A 12,262-nucleotide genomic window follows, 5' to 3' on the forward strand; every position below is an offset into this window, starting at 1 on the left:
TACACTATCACTACACCCTAGAATGTACACTTTCACCCCACCCTAGAATATACACTTTCACTACACCCTAGAACATACACTTTCATTACACCATAGAACGTACACTTTCACTACACCCTAGAACATGCACTTTTACTACACCCTAGAACGTCCACTTTCACTACACCCTAGAACGTACACTTTCACTGCACCCTAGAAGGTACTCTTTCACTGCATCCTAGAACGTACACTTTCACTACACCCTAGAACATACACTTTCACTACACCCTAGAATGTACACTTTCACCCCACCCTAGAACATACACTTTCACTACACCCTAGAACGTACACTCTCACTACACCCTAGAACGTACACTTTCACTACACTCTAGAACGTACACTTTCACTACACCCTAGAACGTACACTTTCACTACACACTAGAACGTACATTTTCACCACACCCTAGAACGTGCACCTTCACTACACCCTAAAACGTGCACATTCACTACACCCTAGAACGTACACTCGCACTACACCATAGAACGTACACTTTCACTACACCCTAGAACATGCACTTTTACTACACCCTAGAACGTCCACTTTCACTACACCCTAGAACGTACACTTTCACTACACCCTAGAACTTACACTTTTACTACACCCTAGAACGTACACTTTCACTACACCTTAGAACGTGCACCTTCACAACACCCTAAATCATGGCCATTCACTACACCCTAGAACGTACACTCGCACTACACCCTAGAACGTACACTTTCACTACACCCTAGAACGTGCACTTTCACTACACCCTAGAACGTATACTTTCACTGCACCATAGATCTTACAATTTCATTACACCCAATAACGTACACTTTCACTACACCCTGGAACGCACACTTTTACTTCAACCTGAATCGTACAATTTCACTACACCCTAGAATGTACACTTTTACTACAACCTGGAACGTACACTTTCACTACACCCTGGAACCTACACTTTCACTACACCCGAGAACACACACCCTCACTACACCCTAGAACGTACACTTCCACTGCACCCTCGAAAATGCACTTTCACTACGCCCTAGAACGTACACTTTCACTACACCCTAGAACGTACACTTTCACTACATCCTAGAACGTACACTTTCACTACACCCTGGAATGTACACTTTCACTACACCATAAAACGTACACTTTCACTACACCCTAGAACGGGCACTTTCACTACAACCTAGAACATGCACTTTCACTACACGTAGACCGTGCACTTTCACTACACCCTCGAACGTACACTTTCACTACACCCTCGAACGTACACTTTCACTACACCCTAGAACGTACACTTTCACTCACTGCACCCTGGAACGTACACTTTCACTACACCTTAGAACGTACACTTTCACTTCACCCTGGAACGCACACTTTCACTACACCTAGAACGTACACTTTCACTACACCCTTGAACGTACACTTTCACTACACCCTAGAATGTACACTTTCACTACACCCTCGAACGTACACTTTCACTACACCCTAGAACGTACACATTCACTGCACTCTGGAACGTACACTTTCACTACACCCTAGAACGTGCACTTTCACTACAACTTAGAACGTACACTTTCACTGCACCCTAGAAAGTACACTTTCACTGCACCCTAGAACGTACACTTTCACTACACCCTCGAACATACACTTTCACTACACCCTAGAACGTACACTTTCACTGCACCCTAGAACGTACACTTTCACTACACTCTTGAACGTACACTTGCACTACACCCTGGAATGTACACTTTCTCTGCACCTAGAACGTACACTTTCACTGAACCCTAGAACGTACACTTTCACTACACCCTATAACGTACACTTTCACTACACCCTAGAACATGCACTTTTACTACACCCTAGAACGTCCACTTTCACTACACCCTAGAACGTACACTTTCACTACACCCTAGAACTTACACTTTCACTACACCCTAGAATGTACACTTTCACTACACCTTAGAACGTGCACCTTCACTACACCCTAAAACATGCCCGTTCACTACACCCTAGAACGTACACTCGCACTACACCCTAGAACGTACACTTTCACTACACCCTAGAACGTGCACTTTCACTACACCCTAGAACGTATACTTTCACTACACCATAGATCTTACAATTTCATTACACCCAATAACGTACACTTTCACTAAACCCTAGAACGTACACTTTTACTTCAACCTGAATCGTACAATTTCACTACACCCTAGAATGTACACTTTTACTACAACCTGGAACGTACACTTTCACTACACCCTGGAACCTACACTTCCACTGCACCCTCGAACGTGCACTTTCACTACGCCCTAGAATGTACACTTTCACTACACCCTAGAACGTACACTTTCACAACATCCTAGAACGTACACCTTCACTACACCCTGGAATGTACACTTTCAATACACCATAGAACGTACACTTTCACTACACCCTAGAACGGGCACTTTCACTACAACCTAGAACGTGCACTTTCACTACACCGTAGAACGTGCACTTTCACTACACCCTCGAACGTACACTTTCACTACACCCTAGAACGTACACTTTCACTCACTGCACCCTGGAACGTACACTTTCACTACACCTTAGAACGTACACTTTCACTTCACCCTGGAACGTACACTTTCACTACACCCTAGAACGTACACTTTCACTACACCCTTGAACGTACACTTTCACTACACCCTAGAACGTACACTTTCACTGCACCCTGAAACGTACACTTTCACTACACCCTAGAACGTACACTTTCACTACACCCTTGAACGTACACTTTCACTACACCCTAGAACGTACACTTTCACTGCACTCTGGAACGTACACTTTCACTACACCCTAGAACGTGCACTTTCACTACAACCTAGAACGTACACTTTCACTGCACGCTAGAAAGTACACTTTCACTGCACCCTAGAACGTACACTTTCACTACACCCTCGTACATACACTTTCACTACACCCTAGAACGTACACTTTCACTGCACCCTAGAACGTACACTTTCACTACACCCTATAACGTACACTTTCACTACACCCTAGAACGTACACTTTCACTACACCCTGGAACGTACACTTTCACTACACCTTAGAACGTACACTTTCACTTCACCCTGGAACGTACACTTTCACTACACCCTAGAACGTACACTTTCACTACACCCTTGAACGTACACTTTCACTACATCCTAGAACATATACTTTCACTGCACCCTGAAACGTACACTTTCACTACACCCTAGAACGTACACTTTCACTACACCCTCGAACGTACATTTTCACTACACCCTAGAACGTACACTTTCACTGCACCCTGAACGTACACTTTCACTACACCCTAGAACGTGCACTTTCACTACAACCTAGAACGTACACTTTCACTACACCCTAGAATGTACACTTTCACCTCACCCTAGAACATACACTTTCACTACACCCTAGAACGTACACTCTCACTACACCCTAGAACGTTCACTTTCACTACACCCTAGAACGTACACTTTCACTACACCCTAGAACGTACACTTTCACTACACCCTAGAACGTACATTTTCACTACACCCTAGAACGTGCACCTTCACTACACCCTAAAACGTGCGCATTCACTACACCCTAGAACGTACACTCGCACTACACCATAGAACGTACACTTTCACTACACCCTAGAACATACACTTTCACTACAATCTCTAAGGTAAACTTTCACTACACCCTGAAACGTACACTTTCACTATATCCTAGAACATGCACTTTCACTACACCATAGAACGTACACTTTCACTACACCCTAGAACATACACTTTCAGTACACCTGGAACGTACACTTTAACTGCACCCTAGAACGTACAATCCCACTACACCCTAAAACTTACCTCCCACTACACCCTATAACGTACACTTTCACTACACCCTAGAACCTACACTTTCACTACACCCTAGAACGTTCACTTTCACTAAACCCTAGAACGTACACTCTCACTACACCCCCCAGAACGTACACTTTCACTACACCCTAGAACGTACACTCTCACTACACCCTAGAACGTACACTTTCACTACACCCTAGAACGTACACTCTCACTACACCCTAGAACGTACTCTTTCACTACACCCTAGAACGTGCACTTTCACTACATCCTAGAACGTACACTTTCAATACACACTAGAACGTACACTTTCACTACACCATAGAACGTACATTTTCACTACACCCTAGAACGTACATTTTCACTACACCCTAAAACGTGCACATTCACTACACCCTAGAACGTACACTCGCACTACACCATAGAACGTACACTTTCACTACACCCTAGAACATGCACTTTTACTACACGCTAGAACGTCCACTTTCACTACACCCTAGAACGTACACTTTCACTACACCCTAGAACGTACACTTTCACTACACCCTAGACCGTACACTTTCACTACACCCTAGAACGTACACTCGCACTACAGCCTAGAACGTACACTTTCACTACACCCTAGAACGTGCACTTTCACTACACCCTAGAACGTCCACTTTCACTACACCCTAGAACGTATACTTTCACTACACCATAGATCTTACAATTTCATTACACCCTAGAACGTACACTTTCACTACACCCTAGAACGTACACTTTTACTTCAACCTGAATCGTACAATTTCACTACACCCTAGAATGTACACTTTTACTACAACCTGGAACGTACACTTTCACTACACTCTGGAACGTACACTTTCACTACACCCGACAACACACACACTCACTACACCCTAGAACGTACACTTCCATTGCACCCTCGAACGTGCACTTTCACTACGCCCTAGAACGTACACTTTCACTACACCCTAGAACGTACACTTTCACTACACCCTGGAACGTACACTTTAACTGCACCCTAGAACGTACAATCCCACTACACCCTAAAACTTACCTGCCACTACACCCTATAACGTACACTTTCATTGCACCCTGGAAGGTACACTTTCACTACACTCTAGAACGTTCACTTTCACTAAACCCTAGAACGTACACTCTCACTACACCCTAGAACGTACACTTTCACTACACCCTAGAACGTACACTCTCACTACACCCTAGAACGTACACTTTCACTACACCCTAGAACGTACACTCTCACTACACCCTAGAACGTACACTTTCACTACACCCTAGAACGTGCACTTTCACTACATCCTAGAACATGCACTTTCACTACACCCTAGAACGTACACTTTCACTACACCCTAGAACGTACATTTTCACTACACCATAGAACGTACACTTTCATTACACCCTAGAACGTACACTTTCACTACACCCTAGAACGTACATTTTCACTACACCCTAGAACGTGCACCTTCACTACACCCTAAAACGTGCGCATTCACTACACCCTAGAACGTACACTCGCACTACACCATAGAACGTACACTTTCACTACACCCTAGAACATACACTTTCACTACAATCTCTAAGGTAAACTTTCACTACACCCTGAAACGTACACTTTCACTATATCCTAGAACATGCACTTTCACTACACCATAGAACGTACACTTTCACTACACCCTAGAACATACACTTTCAGTACACCTGGAACGTACACTTTAACTGCACCCTAGAACGTACAATCCCACTACACCCTAAAACTTACCTCCCACTACACCCTATAACGTACACTTTCACTACACCCTAGAACCTACACTTTCACTACACCCTAGAACGTTCACTTTCACTAAACCCTAGAACGTACACTCTCACTACACCCCCCAGAACGTACACTTTCACTACACCCTAGAACGTACACTCTCACTACACCCTAGAACGTACACTTTCACTACACCCTAGAACGTACACTCTCACTACACCCTAGAACGTACTCTTTCACTACACCCTAGAACGTGCACTTTCACTACATCCTAGAACGTACACTTTCAATACACCCTAGAACGTACACTTTCACTACACCATAGAACGTACATTTTCACTACACCCTAGAACGTACATTTTCACTACACCCTAAAACGTGCACATTCACTACACCCTAGAACGTACACTCGCACTACACCATAGAACGTACACTTTCACTACACCCTAGAACATGCACTTTTACTACACGCTAGAACGTCCACTTTCACTACACCCTAGAACGTACACTTTCACTACACCCTAGAACGTACACTTTCACTACACCCTAGACCGTACACTTTCACTACACCCTAGGACGTACACTCGCACTACAGCCTAGAACGTACACTTTCACTACACCCTAGAACGTGCACTTTCACTACACCCTAGAACGTCCACTTTCACTACACCCTAGAACGTATACTTTCACTACACCATAGATCTTACAATTTCATTACACCCTAGAACGTACACTTTCACTACACCCTAGAACGTACACTTTTACTTCAACCTGAATCGTACAATTTCACTACACCCTAGAATGTACACTTTTACTACAACCTGGAACGTACACTTTCACTACACTCTGGAACGTACACTTTCACTACACCCGACAACACACACACTCACTACACCCTAGAACGTACACTTCCATTGCACCCTCGAACGTGCACTTTCACTACGCCCTAGAACGTACACTTTCACTACACCCTAGAACGTACACTTTCACTACATCCTGGAACGTACACTTTAACTGCACCCTAGAACGTACAATCCCACTACACCCTAAAACTTACCTGCCACTACACCCTATAACGTACACTTTCATTGCACCCTGGAAGGTACACTTTCACTACACTCTAGAACGTTCACTTTCACTAAACCCTAGAACGTACACTCTCACTACACCCTAGAACGTACACTTTCACTACACCCTAGAACGTACACTCTCACTACACCCTAGAACGTACACTTTCACTACACCCTAGAACGTACACTCTCACTACACCCTAGAACGTACACTTTCACTACACCCTAGAACGTGCACTTTCACTACATCCTAGAACATGCACTTTCACTACACCCTAGAACGTACACTTTCACTACACCCTAGAACGTACATTTTCACTACACCATAGAACGTACACTTTCATTACACCCTAGAACGTACACTTTCACAACACCCTAGAACGCACACTCTCACTACACCTTAGAACGTACACACCCACTACACCCTAGAACACACACTTTCACTGCACCCTAGAACGTACACTTTCAATACACCCTAGAACGTACACTTTCACTACACCCTAGAACGTTCATTTTCACTACACCCTAGAACGTACACTTTCACTACACCCTAGAACGTACACTTTCACTACACCCTAGAACGTACATTTTCACTACACCCTAGAACGTGCACCTTCACTACACCCTAAAACGTGCGCATTCACTGCACCCTAGAACGTACACTCGCACTACACCATAGAACGTACACTTTCACTACACCCTAGAACATACACTTTCACTACAATCTCTAAGGTAAACTTTCACTACACCCTGAAACGTACACTTTCACTATATCCTAGAACATGCACTTTCACTACACCATAGAACGTACACTTTCACTACACCCTAGAACATACACTTTCAGTACACCTGGAACGTACACTTTAACTGCACCCTAGAACGTACAATCCCACTACACCCTAAAACTTACCTCCCACTACACCCTATAACGTACACTTTCACTACACCCTAGAACCTACACTTTCACTACACCCTAGAACGTTCACTTTCACTAAACCCTAGAACGTACACTCTCACTACACCCCCCAGAACGTACACTTTCACTACACCCTAGAACGTACACTCTCACTACACCCTAGAACGTACACTTTCACTACACCCTAGAACGTACACTCTCACTACACCCTAGAACGTACTCTTTCACTACACCCTAGAACGTGCACTTTCACTACATCCTAGAACGTACACTTTCAATACACCCTAGAACGTACACTTTCACTACACCATAGAACGTACATTTTCACTACACCCTAGAACGTACATTTTCACTACACCCTAAAACGTGCACATTCACTACACCCTAGAACGTACACTCGCACTACACCATAGAACGTACACTTTCACTACACCCTAGAACATGCACTTTTACTACACGCTAGAACGTCCACTTTCACTACACCCTAGAACGTACACTTTCACTACACCCTAGAACGTACACTTTCACTACACCCTAGACCGTACACTTTCACTACACCCTAGAACGTACACTCGCACTACAGCCTAGAACGTACACTTTCACTACACCCTAGAACGTGCACTTTCACTACACCCTAGAACGTCCACTTTCACTACACCCTAGAACGTATACTTTCACTACACCATAGATCTTACAATTTCATTACACCCTAGAACGTACACTTTCACTACACCCTAGAACGTACACTTTTACTTCAACCTGAATCGTACAATTTCACTACACCCTAGAATGTACACTTTTACTACAACCTGGAACGTACACTTTCACTACACTCTGGAACGTACACTTTCACTACACCCGACAACACATACACTCACTACACCCTAGAACGTACACTTACATTGCACCCTCGAACGTGCACTTTCACTACGCCCTAGAACGTACACTTTCACTACACCCTAGAACGTACACTTTCACTACACCCTGGAACGTACACTTTAACTGCACCCTAGAACGTACAATCCCACTACACCCTAAAACTTACCTGCCACTACACCCTATAACGTACACTTTCATTGCACCCTGGAAGGTACACTTTCACTACACTCTAGAACGTTCACTTTCACTAAACCCTAGAACGTACACTCTCACTACACCCTAGAACGTACACTTTCACTACACCCTAGAACGTACACTCTCACTACACCCTAGAACGCACACTTTCACTACACCCTAGAACGTACACTCTCACTACACCCTAGAACGTACACTTTCACTACACCCTAGAACGTGCACTTTCACTACATCCTAGAACATGCACTTTCACTACACCCTAGAACGTACACTTTCACTACACCCTAGAACGTACATTTTCACTACACCATAGAACGTACACTTTCATTACACCCTAGAACGTACACTTTCACAACACCCTAGAACGCACACTCTCACTACACCTTAGAACGTACACACCCACTACACCCCAGAACACACACTTTCACTGCACCCTAGAACGTACACTTTCAATACACCCTAGAACGTACACTTTCACTACACCCTAGAACGTACATTTTCACTACACCCTAGAACGTACATTTTCACTACACCCTAAAACGTGCACATTCACTACACCCTAGAACGTACACTCGCACTACAAGATAGAACGTACACTTTCACTACACCCTAGAACATGCACTTTTACTACACGCTAGAACGTCCACTTTCACTACACCCTAGAACGTACACTTTCACTACACCCTAGAACGTACACTTTCACTACACCCTAGAACGTACACTTTCACTACACCTTAGAACGTGCACCTTCACTACACCCTAAATCATGCCCATTCACTACACCCTAGAACGTACACTCGCACTACACCCTAGAACGTACACTTTCACTACACCCTAGAACGTGCACTTTCACTACACCCTAGAACGTCCACTTTCACTACACCCTAGAACGTATACTTTCACTACACCATAGATCTTACAATTTCATTACACCCTAGAACGTACACTTTCACTACACCCTAGAACGTACACTTTTACTTCAACCTGAATCGTACAATTTCACTACACCCTAGAATGTACACTTTTACTACAACCTGGAACGTACACTTTCACTACACTCTGGAACGTACACTTTCACTACACCCGACAACACACACACTCACTACACCCTAGAACGTACACTTCCACTGCACCCTCGAACGTGCACTTTCACTACGCCCTAGAACGTACACTTTCACTACACCCTAGAACGTACACTTTCACTACATCCTAGAAAGTACACTTTCACTACACCCTGGAATGTACACTTTCACTACACCATAGAACGTACACTTTCCCTACACCCTAGAACATACACTTTCACTACACCCTAGAATGTACACTTTCACCCCACCCTAGAACATACACTTTCACTACACACTAGAACATACACTTTCATTACACCATAGAACGTACACTTTCACTACACCCTAGAACATGCACTTTTACTACACCCTAGAACGTACACTTTCACTACACCCTAGAACGTACACTTTCACTACACCCTAGAACGTACACTTTCACTACACCCTAGAACGTACACTTTCACTACACCTTAGAACGTGCACCTTCACTACACCCTATAACGTACACTTTCACTACACCCTAGAACGTACACTTTCACTGCACCCTAGAAGGTACTCTTTCACTGCACCCTAGAACGTACACTTTCACTACACCCTAGAACATACACTTTCACTACACCCTAGAACGTACACTTTCACTACACCCTAGAACGTACATTTTCACTACACCCTAGAACGTACATTTTCACTACACCCTAAAACGTGCACATTCACTACACCCTAGAACGTACACTCGCACTACACCATAGAACGTACACTTTCACTACACCCTAGAACATGCACTTTTACTACACACTAGAACGTCCACTTTCACTACACCCTAGAACGTACACTTTCACTACACCCTAGAACGTACACTTTCACTACACCCTAGAACATACACTTTCACTACACCTTAGAACGTGCACCTTCACTACACCCTAAATCATGCCCATTCACTACACCCTAGAACGTACACTCGCACTACACCCTAGAACGTACACTTTCACTACACCCTAGAACGTCCACTTTCACTACACCCTAGAACGTATACTTTCACTACACCATAGATGTTACAATTTCATTACACCCTAGAATGTACACTTTCACTACACCCTAGAACGTACACTTTTACTTCAACCTGAATCGTACAATTTCACTACACCCTAGAATGTACACTTTTACTACAACCTAGAACGTACACTTTCACTACACTCTGGAATGTACACTTTCACTACACCATAGAACGTACACTTTCACTACACCCTAGAACGTGCAATTTCACTACAACCTACAATGTGCACTTTCACTACACCGTAGAACGTGCACTTTTACTACACCCTCGAACGTACACTTTCACTACACCCTCGAACGTACACTTTCACTACACCCTAGAACGTACACTTTCACTGCACCCTGAAACGTACACTTTCACTACACCCTAGAACGTACACTTTCACTACACCCTCGAACGTACACTTTCACTACACCCTAGAATGTACACTTTCACTGCACCCTGAACGTACACTTTCACTACACCCTAGAACGTGCAGTTTCACTACAACCTAGAACGTACACTTTCACTGCACCCTAGAACGTACACTTTCACTACACCCTAGAACATACACTATCACTACACCCTAGAATGTACACTTTCACCCCACCCTAGAAAATACACTTTCACTACACCCTAGAACATACACTTTCATTACACCATAGAACGTACACTTTCACTACACCCTAGAACATGCACTTTTACTACACCCTAGAACGTCCACTTTCACTACACCCTAGAACGTACACTTTCACTGCACCCTAGAAGGTACTCTTTCACTGCACCCTAGAACGTACACTTTCACTACACCCTAGAACATACACTTTCACTACACCCTAGAATGTACACTTTCACCCCACCCTAGAACATACACTTTCACTACACCCTAGAACGTACACTCTCACTACACCCTAGAACGTACACTTTCACTACACTCTAGAACGTACACTTTCACTACACCCTAGAACGTACACTTTCACTACACACTAGAACGTACATTTTCACCACACCCTAGAACGTGCACCTTCACTACACCCTAAAACGTGCACATTCACTACACCCTAGAACGTACACTCGCACTACACCATAGAACGTACACTTTCACTACACCCTAGAACATGCACTTTTACTACACCCTAGAACGTCCACTTTCACTACACCCTAGAACGTACACTTTCACTACACCCTAGAACTTACACTTTCACTACACCCTAGAACGTACACTTTCACTACACCTTAGAACGTGCACCTTCACTACACCCTAAAGCATGCCCATTCACTACACCCTAGAACGTACACTCGCACTACACCCTAGAACGTACACTTTCACTACACCCTAGAACGTGCACTTTCACTACACCCTAGAACGTACACTTTCACTACACCATAGATCTTACAATTTCATTACACCCAATAACGTACACTTTCACT

This window comes from Saccoglossus kowalevskii, chromosome 14 (genome assembly GCF_978046115.1).
Source record: "Saccoglossus kowalevskii chromosome 14, keSacKowa6.1, whole genome shotgun sequence".
In the NCBI taxonomy this organism is placed as follows: domain Eukaryota; kingdom Metazoa; phylum Hemichordata; class Enteropneusta; family Harrimaniidae; genus Saccoglossus; species Saccoglossus kowalevskii.